This window comes from Cervus elaphus, chromosome 21 (genome assembly GCF_910594005.1).
Source record: "Cervus elaphus chromosome 21, mCerEla1.1, whole genome shotgun sequence".
Classification (NCBI taxonomy): Eukaryota; Metazoa; Chordata; class Mammalia; order Artiodactyla; family Cervidae; genus Cervus; species Cervus elaphus.
This window is the reverse complement of record NC_057835.1, coordinates 32,394,612-32,409,202: the sequence shown is the minus strand read 5'-3', so window position 1 is coordinate 32,409,202 and position 14,591 is coordinate 32,394,612. Positions and strand designations below refer to the sequence as shown.

Below are 14,591 nucleotides of genomic sequence, written 5' to 3'. Positions count from 1 at the left end.
CTCCAGGCAAGAATATCGGAGTGGGTAACCATTCCCTTCTCTAGGGGATCTTCCTGACCCAGGGGTCAAACCAGGGAATCTTTACCATCTGAGCCATCTCATCAGGGAAGCCCGTGAGACTATATGAGAGTATATATATATACACACACACACACATATAGCTGTTAGCATAGTGCTAAGGGGATTTATAACTATTGTTAGGCTCTATAGTATCTGAAGTATTTGACTGTTTGCATCTTACAATTATTTATTTTTTGTCAAAATTGTCCACTTTTTTTTCAATCATTTTTCTTTGTAAAAATGCTCTCCCATTTCTAAAACTTTTAGACTATCTGGCAGTGATAATAAAGAGGATGAAGTTGAGGATGATGATATTAATAACAGCTAAGCTTTAGTAAATGGTAATCTACTAAGCACTTATATTATGTCACTGAATTTTTGTCATATCCCTTTTTGGTGTATACTTACTATCCTCATTTACAGATGAGGAAACTGTGGTTTAGAAAGTTTAAGTTACAAAGCATTGCAAGACTCAGGTCTGCTTGACTTTAGATGCACAGGCTTTAACCAGGACACTTGCTGAAACATCTATAAGTTCCTTTAGGAATTTATTCCTCAGTGGTCACAAGGCCTAAAAGCCCTTAGTGTATACCATCACCACTGCTACAGTGATTATTCTAAGATGTGACCTGTGCCTGACCCGTACTTGGCCAACTGAGACTGTTCTCTTTTTTAATTTGTTTTTGTTTGTTTGTTTTAACACAGACCTGGAAGGCAATACATTTTACTTCTCTTGATTCCAAGCTTTAAAACTATTGAATCCAAAAGGTCTAAATGGTTATGTTTCTAGTATTAAAGATAAATCAGACTGAGAATGGAGTAGACAGCAGAAGTAGAGCAGAGTGAGGAAAGACTCCTAATTGTTTCACAGACTTGGCTTCTGTTGCTCCTGAGTGACTGGGGCCTCACCTCTGATTATTTTGAGTAGAATTAAATTTAGTTCAACATAGCATTCCACACTTTTTAAAAGCTAGTTTAGCATCCTAGCAAAGCGCTTTGCCCAATAAAATACTATGCCTGCTAAAATAAAAAAAAGCAGAGTACAGACTATATAAGTTGAAAAAATAATTACAATAAAAAAGAAGCAAAAAGACATTAAAATGAGAGAGAAAAAATTTAATGGACCATTTTTAAAACTGCACTGTAGAAAATGATTATTAAATAATGGTGAATTTGAGGAACTAAAACTTTATTATTTTGTAAATGAATATGATTAGTTCCATAATAAGGTTTTGTGTTTATTTCATAGTGAACAGGCTGAGATTAAACTTTTAATTTGATTTATTAATTCAGTCACTAACTCATTTATTTATATATAATTCCTATGCATGTACTTTTTATATGTCATATTTTGTCTTTTCAACTTATTAGAATATAAAAACAAATATAAATAATTCCTGCCCTCTTGGAACCCACAATCTAGAGATGGAAACAGATAATTATAGAATAACCTGCCAGTCCAGTGGAAAAGACGGTAGTGTGGTAGCAACAAGGACTAAGAGATTCTATTGAAAATGAAAACCTTTGTCTGAATGACATGATAAATAAAACCATAATACAAAGATAAGCAATACATTTGAGTTTATAAAAATAAACAAAGCTTCGGAAGAAAACAACATTTAGAAGCAAACAAAAAAACTGTTTACCATACAAAAAGCTAGTACTTAGTAAATAAGAATTCTCACACACTGCTAAGAAACATACAATGAGATGGCCAATGGGTCTAAATAATTCTGTCCAAAGAAAAGAAATGTAAGTGCCAACAAACACATAAAAAACCATAATGTTATACAAAACAGAAAAGCACAAATTAAGGCAATAATCAGTAATTTAAGTATTAGATGGACAAAGATTAAAAGATTGATGATACTGATTCTCAGTGAAGATATGAATGTGAAACAAGTTTTGTGTACACTCGGGCCATTAGTTCAAGCTTTTTTGAAAAACCTATCACACTCAGAGATGTAATACAGTAAATATTTTATATTTGGCCTATATATATTTAAATTCAAAGATGAAAACCCCAATGCTGTATGTAATAGTATGATATTGGAATGAATATAAATATTCATTAGCAGAGAACTAATTGATGCTGTATAAAAAAAAAGTATATACACATTCAGGTATACGTAAGAATGCTTATATGAACATCAAATATATACCAAAATATGTTGATAGCCATTTCTAAGAAGTGATTAGTGTGATACAGGAAGAATGGGAAAATCTTAATTTCTATTTGGGCACAGCTGCATATTTTGTTCATAAAAAATGAGACTGATTGATTCATACACTGAAAATATCATGAAAAAGGAAAAATATTTTAAGTAAAAAATATTCAAGAGAGGAGGCAAATGTGATTTTCTATGAATATGGTGTCACATTAGACTTAATCCAGCAAAAAATAATTAAATGAAGATTAGAGTTCATCTTGTAAAGTGGACAAGAAGTTGCCTTAAAGGTATAAATAGGGAACTCTTTGATGGTCCAGTGGTTAAGACTCTGAGCTCTCACTGTCGAGGATGCAGGATTCAATCCCTGGTCAAGGAACTAAGATCTCACAAGCCGAGTGTTATGGCAAAAAAATATGTATATATATTATATATATATGTGTATATATATATGTGTGTGTGTGTATGTATATATATAAATAAAGATATGAGTGGAGAGACTGTGTAGGGTGTAAGGGAATAGATTAGGACAGAGAAAAACAGCCCAGAAAATGATGAGAAACAGAGAAATAGAATAAAATAATCAACCTAGACCTCAGTGCTTTGAAATTCTAGAGTGCTGCTGATGGTTTGAGCCTTCATCACTTAGCAAGTCTCTTATGGTTTTGATAGGTGTATATATATATTTTTTCCTCCAAATCTTTTCGCTAAGAATTTCTTTATTATTTAAGCAGAAATCATCATTATCTTCTTTATCGAATCTCATATAGAATCTCTTCTATCTTGCTTTTCCACACTACAAAACAATATCTTTGGAATAGCAGAAAGAGGCAATTTATTAACTCATCTAATCTTTCCTTTCTTCCCTCTTCTATATCATAGTCCATATCATTTGGTGTCATCTATTTCTGAATGACTTAAACAATGGAGGTCCTCTTTCTCTTTTAGGACCAAACTATCAGATAATAGAACTAATTTTCTGGAAATGTTCATGACGTCCAGCTAAAATATACTGGTCTCTAATTAGAACCCTTGACTTCTTTATACTTTTCTTCATAATATATATCTCTGACCATAAATTTTAAAATATTCTTTGGATATTTTGAAGGGATATATCATTTTTCTTCTGCTTGTGTCACCATTTCTCGACTTCCCTAATAAATTTTTCTTTTTGCTAATTGAGTTGTGACTATAATATTATGTAAACCACAGTAAATTTTTTCTAGAAAAATTAAATGCTAAATTAATTAATTTTATTGTGCACAGCATCATCAGATAACTGATTATAAAGTCAGGTTCCCAATGCTTAGCACTTTTCCTAGTAATACCTTGCTTTTGATACGGGTGGCTGCTGAGAAGGAAAGGGGTCTCTGCATTCTGACATATGCTTTAAAATTCATGGCCATTTCTCATACCTTAAAAAGCATTTGGTGGGCTGTATAAGCAAAAAGGGGGGATGGGAGGGAGTCTCAATAGGTTTTGCATTAGCTCATTAAATACTAAAATACCATTTCTATTTTACATAATTTAACATGGCAAACTATAAAAAAGGTGAAACCGGCAACCCCTAGGCATGCGTTTTAAAACATCCTCATTTAGATGCTAATTTTGGTTCTAAGTGTATGACTGGTTTAAAAAAAGCCATTAACAACAGACCAGATTACTTAAAAGGGATTATTAGGCAAATATGTGAGGGTGTTCTGATACCAAGTGGCCCCTTTTATGACCCAATCCAACTACCTTGAGTAAAAAGGGATGAAAGTATTTGTTTTAAAATAAAAGAGAAAAATCATACAATAGATTTAAAAAAAAAAGAGAGAAAAGTAGATAGTAATCATCCAAACATAAATCACGCAGCTGAAAAATTAGGTTACTTTTCTCCCTAGTGCTATTAATAGAAGAACATGAGTTACGGTAACATCTATAGCGTTTAGAAATGTGAGACATGGGTTGGCTGGATATAATGGTGAAATGAGCTAATAAAAATCTGTTTAATAACAATTTAATACCCTGCCTTTTGTGTTAATAAAATCCACCATGACAGAAAAAGTGAAACAAGGCACATAATAGATGAGAGGGGAGAGTGTGTTATCTCCAACCAAGACTGAATTTATGGCTGGCAAAAATGATGCTCTAAAGATATTAAGAGGAAACCTGTAGGACAAAAGAGATATACATAAATACATCCTAGTGCCAAAATAAATGAGCGATAGTGGATGGGCAGATGGTTCTATAGGACATCACTGCCGAGGAATGCTGAACTGGCCTTGAAGATGGTTTGCTGCCAAACTCATACCAATTTCTCAGTAAAAGAACAAAGGAAGTTTGACTGGCAGAGCTAAAACATGCAAACCTACAGAAACAATTCCATCTCACCTTCGAACTTATTAGACAATTAGACTTTCTCATTTCATAATTGACTTTCCTTCTTTTAGTCTCTTACAGATCAAAGTTCTTCTCCAAGAGTCTGCCAGATTAATTTTCTAAAATGGCTCCTTCTTTGTTACAGTGGATTGCTTAATAATTTTATACCTTCTCAAGAATATAAACAGTAAAGAAGCAGGAGTTGTTTCTTACACATTTTCTCCTGTACATGTAGAGGGTCTTGCCTGTTATAGCTTAAAAAATTGTTGAATGGATGGATAGATAAATGGATGAATAGGTGGGTGGACAGTTTTAAATTCTTCCTCATTGTCTACTGAATTTTAAAATAATACTTACCCTGACACTTAAACTTCCTTTTATCTTTCCAACGTTCTTTTCTATTACTTCAGACTGAACATTATTCTCCAGCCAAATGGATGACTCACTGTTTCCGAAATCTGCCCCTCCTCTCCTCATTCATCTGTGTGCCTTGGCCCATGCTGTGAACTCCATCTGGATTATCGTTTCTGCTCTCTGTGTATCTGCCTCTCGAAACCCTACCTGCTTTCAAGTTCCATCATAAACATCAGCTTCTCCATTAAACCTTCCTCTTACCTGAGCGTCATCTCTTTTTTAAACTTTCATGATGCCTGTAATATTCTCTTAACAGTCTTTCCTTTAATTAAACACTCAGGTTGTTTCCTTTTCTCTCCTTTTTCTTATTCTTATTATCTCTCTCTCTCTCTCTCTCTCTTTTTTTTGGGGGGGGTTTACTTTTGCTCTTTGACCCAAACTCCTTAAGGACAAGAAGTAGAGTATTATTTGTCTTGCCATCTCTTCAATATAGTTTTCAAACTGCAAATTTCAACCCGTTAGTGGGTTTTGAGATTAATTTAGTGAGTTTAACATAATTTTTATTAAATAGATTATAATAACAAATTCCTGATTAGAAGGGGATAGAAAATATCAGGAGGTATTACACATATTAAAATTAAATATTGTTTCATAAAATTTTAAGTCACATAAATACATTTGTAAGTGTATACTGTATCATAACATAAAATACATTTCTTACTGTTTCTTGCAATCAAAATTTCTAAAATCACTGCCATATAGCACTTAGCTCTGTTAATTGTGTACAACAGGCAATCATGAATATTTTTTAATGAAAGGTGGATTTTCATGAATTTTCTCTTTCACTCTAAAACTACGTCAGTTTTATAGTATAATTGATGTATGCTACATCAGTTATATTTATTTGTGCAGGTAGACTCTAGTCTCAAAAATAGCAATGGCAACTCCTGCTTTCAATTCAGGAGTGATGGAAGACTTAACACTGAACAGGAGAGGGAAATTTCTGCTAAAGTGAGAAGTACTGTTACTTGTTAGAAGCACTCTAATGCTTGGATTTTAAGGTTTTTCTACTTGAATTGTGTGGTCCATTTCCATTCATTGCTAATGCTTTTTTGTTTCTTAATTCTAGCCTCATGAAAAAGCTCTAAATAAATGTAGATTTCAATTAAGAGTCTAGACTGTTATTTATAATTAACCATCCTCATAGTGTGAGATTGTTTACTAGCCAAATGAAATAGAAATGGTGGCTTTTATGATAAATTCGGGGTTGCAGTTTGTTGGAGCCCGTTTGACTTTCTGTTCTGCCAACACAGCTGGAAGCAGATGGTGGAAGTGGCCCGGAGCAGCCCTCCCTGGAATAATGGGAAGCCAGGGGCGCCCAGCCCTGTGGGAGGGCACTGGCTCTGCCACTTTTAGGAAACACTTGGACATACCTCTTGGTTTAAAGTATTGTTACCTCTGACCAGGTTAGAGACCCTATGCTAAAGAGCAGGAAACAGCAAGGGAGCAATGCAGTTTGCAGTTAAAGTGATTACTTCATGCACAAACACCACACCCTTTCCATACCACCTGGAAGGCTTAGTAGAAGGGAGAAAAAGGTTTTCCTAAACCCTTGAAGGGTCCCTGGCTGGGCCTGAAAATTAAACTGACAAACATAGATTAATAAGAGAAAAGCAGACAAATGTATTTAATAAAAGTTTTACATGACTTGGAAGCCTTCATTAGGAAGTCAAAATTCAAAGATACAGTTAAGCTGAATGTTTTTGTACTAAGTTTGATGAAGAGTAAAAAGCTTGGAGAAACGTGATGGGCCAAAAAAGGTACAAGCTGTGGACAGTAATCTGGGGGAAGATGAGTAAAGTCTGTTCATCCTGGTACCTCTAGGCACCTCTGTCTTCAGAGACAAGGATGCTCTGTTCCTCCAGGTACAAGGACGCACTTCTCACATGAGGGTCTTAACACCGGCTTCAGGAGAAAAGGAGCAATTCAGAGAGTCTTCCTTTTTATTTATTTCTGACTGTGCTGGGACTTCGTTGCTGCTCTGGCTTTTCTCTAGTTGTGGCCATTGGGGTCTTACTCTCCATTTGCAGTGTATGGGCTTATTGCTGCGGTGGCTTCTCCTGCTGCCCGGCACAGACTCTAGAGCACGCAGGCTTAGTAGTTGCATTTCCAGGGCTCTAGAGCACAGGCTCAATAGCTGTGGCGCATGCATTTAGTTGCTCCATGGCATGTGGGATATTCTTGGATCAGGGATCACACCCACATCTCCTGCATTGGCAGGTGGATTCTTTACCACTGAGCCACCAGCAAAGTCCAGAGAGTCCTTCTTGCATCTGCCATTTTTCAGATTCCTTCAACTTAAAATAATCAATATGACAAGGTGTCATTCTTTTAGGGAAGCATGTTCTGAACCCCATCACTGACATGATAGGCAGATAAGATCATGCTGTCCTTTAAGAGATTTTAAAGAAGTTTAAGTTATTTAGCTTGAAGGTTATGGTTTATACTAATTAAAGGCTCAGCATCAATAAGAATGATTATTCAGAAAAATAGTATTCTATTCTCCAGACACAAGAGAGTAAAAATGATTCATTAAAATGTTAGCATGATTGTCCCTCAGTCCTATTCTGAAGTATTTGGTTGAGATGACTGTAGATTGTTCTTTGGCATCAAAAGTCAGCACGTAACTTAGTGCTAGTTTTGAACCTAGAGTTGTGTTGTCCAATATGAATTGTTGTCCAATGTGTCAGTCATGTCTGGCAATTTTAATCCTAATTTAAATGAGCAGAAATAAAATGATCCTTAGTTGAGCTAGTCTTCTTGAGTAGTTGTACATAATAGCTCTCTGCTCTTGCTGTCTACCCTATTGACAAGCTCAGGGATATGGCACTCCATCATTGCAGAAAGCTTTATGGAGAGAGACCTCCATCCATGGTACCACCTTACAAGGTTCCAAGTATCTAGAATCCCAGTGGCCATTTTGAAGGGTTGTATGCTAGTTGGAGGGGCTTCCCAGGTGGTGCTACTGGTAAAGAGCCTACCAGTCAATGCAGGAGACACAGGTTCAGTCCCTGGGTTGGGAAGATCCCCTGGAGGAGGACATGAAAACCCACTCCAGTATTCTTGCCTGGAGAATTCCATGGACAGCGGAGCCTGGCGAACTACAGTTCATAGGGTTGCACAGAGTCAGAAACGACTGAAGCAGCTGAGCACATATACACATACACATGCTGGCTGGAACTCCATTCTCTTTTGCTGTCCATTTAACATCGACATGTTTTTATCCCTACTCTCCTACTTTTATTTTTTATTTTTTTATAAGAATGAGAAGTATCCAAAGGCACTCTGTTGAAATTACGAGTAGGTGGGGTTGAAATTTTTTGGTGTTTACTCGGTATTTACTATAGCATATAACTGGGTAGAAATTGCAGGGAGGAAAACTATGAAAACAGACATGATCCCCACCCTTGTGGTGCTAATACAAATAAAAATTAAATACACACATCTCTAGGTGATAGAATTCCACTGAAGATTAAAGGGACAAACCTGGGAGTACTGAGGATGAGACAGATCATTTACATTAGTCGACTAATCTGGTAATTCATTTAGTTTTAGAAGTTCCTAAGTTTCTAGTGTTCTTAGACCAAACTGAATGAAATACTCAGAAACAAAACACATTGAAGCCTATGGTCAGAGAAAATAATAAATAAGAAAGAGTAGACAAACCTGAGGAAGAGAGAAAAGGGAATACCCATTTTAAACAGACCCTTGGAATGGACCTTGGACTTTCAGGACTTTGACACATATCAGAATTACATCATCTGTGTATTCATTCATTTGCTTCTTTACTTTATCTATTTAGCATTTTCTGTTTGGTAATGTGATCAAAATCCTGAGTAAAACAACTTCAGGATCTATTTGAGTTCAGCCTGTTGTCATGAGACAGCTGGAATACACTAGAACAAGATGCAAAATTTGAATGCCTCATCCATATATTAGGTTGGCCAAAAAGTTTGTTCGGGTTTTTCGGTAAGATGTTACAAGATGGATACTTAAAGAGATGGATAATCCCTGTTCTGTTACACTTTTATGATGCCCACTTAAAAGCCAGAAGCCTTGTACACTCCCAAATGAGTTTGGTTTTATCCTATCTTTGCCTGCTTTGGGCAGTTTTATTAACATAGCTGTTTGCTTGATCCACAGGATGGAATGAGGGGAGAATATATGGGGTTGGGAGAACGTGTTGACTATCTCTAAGATTTGGTCTAAATGGACGTTTATATGGTTAGATTGCTACTTTTTTTTTTCCTGCTAAGCCAGAAATAAATTGCCCATTTGTGGTCAGATGCAATCTAGTATCAATGTTCTGTCTTCCTAGACAGTTCTTCAAATAGCTTCTAAATACATGTCTTTCTGAACATTGGTGTTTCTATCTTTCTTGCTAAAAAAATGCCTTTGCCCAGTTACCATATGCTTTTCTGGTCTTTTGTGCTTCTAATCCTGTTGTATCTGTGGCCTCTTTTACAAAACTAATATGTTTCACTAATTTTTGTGACTTGTATACCATGCACACTTGTTGATTTCAACCATCCTTGGGCCACACTTTAAGTCATGAGAGTCTGAATAATAAACTCTCAATAATGAAAAAAACTCTCTGAGTCTGAAAAAAAAAAAAACACTCTGAGTCTGAAAAAAACTCTCAATAACGTTTTGTTTTTCCCTTGTGTAAGTACTTGAAAGCTCAACCCATAAGCCCTAAAGGACAGAAATTCAATTTGATTCATCGCGGTTTCTCTATCACCAAGCATATGAGCAGATGACTTGCACATAATTTGCCACCTCCCATCTCCCAACACATACATCTGTTAAAAGGATGAACATGGATAAGTTAATCAGGATATAATCTCATGACCTTTCCTCTTATAGTTCTTTGCAGTTTTTGTTGGAGTCTTTAGAATGGCACTGTATTGTGTATTGCATATTGTACTGATTATATTCCTCTGTCCCTAGTATATTTGAAGGAAATCACTCTGTATTTATCTTATCTTCTCTCAAAAGATGAAGATAGGATTGGTGTCAGATTCTTGACACTGAAATGGGTGAATGGTTTGGGTAATGGCCTAGAGTATTTTTAGGTGGGTATGCAAATGATGGTATGATTCTTGCTGGAAGAACAGACTTTTCTAGGCTTGACCCCTGGCTCCACTACTTATTAGTTCTATAGACCTTAGCAAATTCTTAGCTTCTCTATGCCTTAAAATTCTGGTTTGTAATATGAAGATGATAAAGGTAACAATCGTACATACATTGTAAAATACAATTGTGCCTGTGAATGCTGTTAATTTTAGTTGTTATTCTTTTTCTAAAGAGTTTTTTTGATGTGGACTATTTTTAAAGTCTTTATTGAATTTGCTACAGTATTGCTTCTGTTTTTACATTTTGATTTTTTTGATTTGAGAGGCATGTGGGATATTGGCTCCCCAATCAGGGATCAAACCTACACCCCCTGCATTAGAAGGTGAAGTTTTAACCACTAGATCACCAGGGAAGTTCCTAGTTGTTTTTCTTTTACTTCCCTGAGATTGTAAGCCTGTTGCCAAATATAATCAATGCTGAACATTTAAATGAACACACAAACAAATTCATGGTGCATAGTGTAAAACAGTTTTGTGAGAATTTTTTTCTCCTGCTGCTAGAGTAGAAGTGTATGGAGAAAAGATACATGCCACCCAGTCTCAGGGCCCTCTATGCTCTGGAAAAGAGATAGCCACACGTAAGTCATCTTTTGTTTCCTAAAATGGATTGTTTTGGAAAACAGTGTGGAGATTTCTTAAAAAACTGGAAATAGAACTGCCATATGACCCAGCAATCCCACTTCTGGGCATACACACTGAGGAAACCAGATCTGAAAGAGACACATGCACCCCAATGTTCATCACAGCACTGTTTATAATAGCCAGGACATGGAAGCAACCTAGATGCCCATCAGCAGATGAATGGATAAGGAAGCTGTGGTACATATACACCATGGAATATTACACAGCCGTTAAAAAGAATTCATTTGAACCAGTCCTAATGAGATGGATGAAACTGGAGCCCCTTATACAGAGTGAAGTAAGCCAGAAAGATAAAGAACATTACAGCATACTAACACATATATATGGAATTTAGAAAGATGGTAACGATAACCCTATATGCAAAACAGAGAAAGAGACACAGAAATACAGAACAGACTTTTGAACTCTGTGGGAGAATGTGAGGGTGGGATATTTCAAAAGAACAGCATGTATACTATCTATGGTGAAACAGATCACCAGCCCAGGTGGGATGCATGAGGCAAGTGCTCGGGCCTGGTGCACTGGGAAGACCCAGAGGAATCGGGTGGAGAGGGAGGTGGGAGGGGGGATCGGGATGGGGAATAAGTGTAAATCTATGGCTGATTCATATCAATGTATGACAAAACCCACTGAAATGTTGTGAAGTAATTAGCCTCCAACTAATAAAAAAATAAAATAAAAAAAAAGAAAAAAAAATGGATTGTTTTATTGCCATTTATTCATTGATTGCATGCTGCCAGATTTTTGAATCATTAGATTGCCTAAAATGTATTATTTCTATATGTATTGAAAGACAACAGGGGGAGTTTCTTTATAAGTAGATGAGCATGGAGACAAAAGTTTATTTTGGTAAAAATTAAAAAATAGTAAGAACACTAAATGTAGATAATAATAGCAATTAGCATTTACGAAGTACTGTGTACCTTTATATATTTATATAAATCATCTCATTTGATCCTCACAAGAACTGTATGAGATAGACACCTATATTATCCCATTATGATTATTTGGGAAAGTTAACTTAGTCCATGTCGCATAGTAAAATGGGCCTTTGTATCCAGGCATATTGATTAAGAAAATGGCAGTTTAACACAATACTGTCATAGAGTGGAAGAAAGATTTGTCAGCCATAATCTGGTGCACTTGCCGTCTGAAAATAAAAGTTCTGATTTATAGCATTTGTTGATTTCCACAATGGAAATGCTCCCATCATGGTCAGCTTCAAAGAGCCAATGTGACATCATTTGCTTCTGAAACCTTGGATCTCAGCAACCAGCTCCAACCATCTCCAACACAGCTATGGTGAAGATAAGCAACCCCTTGGAGTGGCTGGGGTCTCACAAAGTGGCTGGCGTCCCACACAAGATGCTGGGTGGTGGCAGGGGTGTGATTAGGAAGTTGGCAGGTTGCACAGCAGGGAAGACATTTCACTGCAGTGCCTGTGAAAGCAAAGAGAAAGAATCTGGGCTGAGCAAAGCATGTTCATGGCCTCAGAAAGGAAGAATTTGAATTTAGAATTGTTCGGCTGAGAACATGAGGAGCCCGTTGCTGAAAAGGACACAGACTTGGTCTAGGGACTTAAGATATTAAAAGAGAGACAAAAGCCCTTCTTTACTAATTAAGATAGATTTGATGGCAGAAACACTTGTTATTTTTCCTTAGTTGGGAGAGAAAATATAGTCATATTTCTATTTTTGTGAATTCATAGGAATTTTCCTGCAGAAATATGTCTGAAAGTGATTTAGACTATGACAGTTGAAAAAGAAATTCATTGCTCATTTATCTGCCTTTGACTGTTTCTAGAACAAGATGTGATATATGTGCATGTGTATATATGCATATATATGTATAGTTCATTCATATGTGGATATCTGACAAAGCACCAGGTGATGCATTGATGCATCTGACTTTACATTTACCAAATGCCTGCTAGCCCACTCTTTCCAATATTTACCTTCTGGAAACTTGCAGGTTGTAAAGTGAATGAAAATTAGTTGTATATGGGTGTTCATCAGACATGAATGGAAAAGGAAATGGCAGCCCACTCCAGTATTCTTACCTGAAAATCACATAGACAGAGGAGCTGGGTGGGCTACAGTCCATGGGGTTGCAAAGAGTCCGACGCTGGGGAGCTCCTGAGGACAGCACATGGCAATGTATCGCTGATTCCCTTTGCTGTAGCAGAATCACAACACCGTAAAGCAACTGCTCTAATAAAAACTTAAAAACAAAGACTATAGTTTCATATGAAGGGTTACTTCTCAGTCTTACAGTAGCTGGGTTTCAGTTTCCACATCTTTTCCCACGTTAGAGCTTTGGAAAAGCTGAGGCACCACATATAAGAAGATCTAAATGAATGGTCTCACATGGGTTTACATGGGGCTCTTGTCTTTAGATCACAACTTTCACAAATGATTTTTAAATATTTGATTAACGACCTCATGTAATGTGCTATATCAAAAAGTGGATATCATACACATTTTAAAATTGTTGCAAAATTTTATTTGAATTCAGATATGAATATTACATGTTTTTTTTTTCTCTTCCTTTTTTGCATTCGATTTTGGACCTTAATATTTTGGTTACAGACCTTAACATTTTCCATTTTCCCATGTAAATAATAAACTAAAGAGTGTTATAGACAGACATATCACTAATGTATGAAGTGTTATTGTAAATGAGAAAGAATCAGCCAGCTCAATTTTAGTATCATCTCTTAAAGATGTTTCAAATCTCATTCAAGTGCTTTCTTGTCATAGCAATAATGGAAGCCAATGAACCAAAATGTATTCACTGGGTTGATATTTAGACAAAACTGAGGATTGTGTACTTCTGATATCCATCTTGTTTGACCCAGATAAGACAAAAGTGGGGGAAGGGGCTCAAGATGGTCTCATTTTGTCCACAATCAGAAGTCTTTCTGATTCAGTATGTGGTCTGAAAATAATGGGCCAGATGCACATCTTGTGGGAATCTTCCCATCAGTCTGTTCAGTTCAGTTGCTCAGTTGTGTCTGACTCTTTGGAATCCCCATGGACTGTAGCACGCCAGGCTTCCCTGTCCATCACCAACTCCTGGAGCTTGCTCAGATTCATATCCATTGACCTGGTGATGCCATCCAACCATCTCTTCCCATCATTACATGATTGAGGTCATGGGTCTGATGCTTTATTAATAAGATAGATATGTGGAAATTCAAGTGTTCCAATTCAAGAACTCCGTTCTTATTTCATTGTTATTGTCAGCTTATTTCATTGTTGTGTTCTGCAGTAACAATGTGTCTTGGTTTTTTAAAATTTAGCTTGAAGTTTAGTTAATTTTTTAAAAGTTTCCCATTTATTACAACTTTAGTTTGGTGAGTAAAACATCTCCAAATCACTTATTTTCATAGATTTAGGTTTTCAGAATATTTTCAAACACTAAATTAGATTTCACGAATAACTGCTTTAAATTCCAGCTTTTATACTTTGAAGTGACAATGTGTATATAATTTGTGATCATTTAAAAAATATTATCGCTGTCCAAAATCACTCAACAAAATTTTTTGCTATTGAAAAGAACATGTTCTTATATTTAACCTGGACTTTCTACATTTACAAAATGCTTTCATATCAAATGATGACTGTTATACTTGAGTGAAAGTATGTATGAATTCATTACCTCATTTTATTCCCACATCTACCTTGAGAAACTCAGTTTTGTGACTCCTACCTCTCAAAGGAGGAAATTAAAGTTCAGAAGCCACAAAGTTTTTGCTGGCAGAACTGAGGCCCCAAACCAGAATAAATTTATCCCAAATTCGGTCCTT

At 36.1% G+C, this 14,591-nt stretch overlaps 1 protein-coding gene across 1 annotated transcript in view; it reads left to right on the top strand.

Moving 5' to 3' along the window:
* The window catches only part of LOC122678934 (cytochrome P450 7B1), a 735,200-nt gene that overhangs the window by 494,966 nt on the left and 225,643 nt on the right, over nt 1–14,591 (top strand). The gene's annotated exons all lie outside the window — the stretch shown is intronic.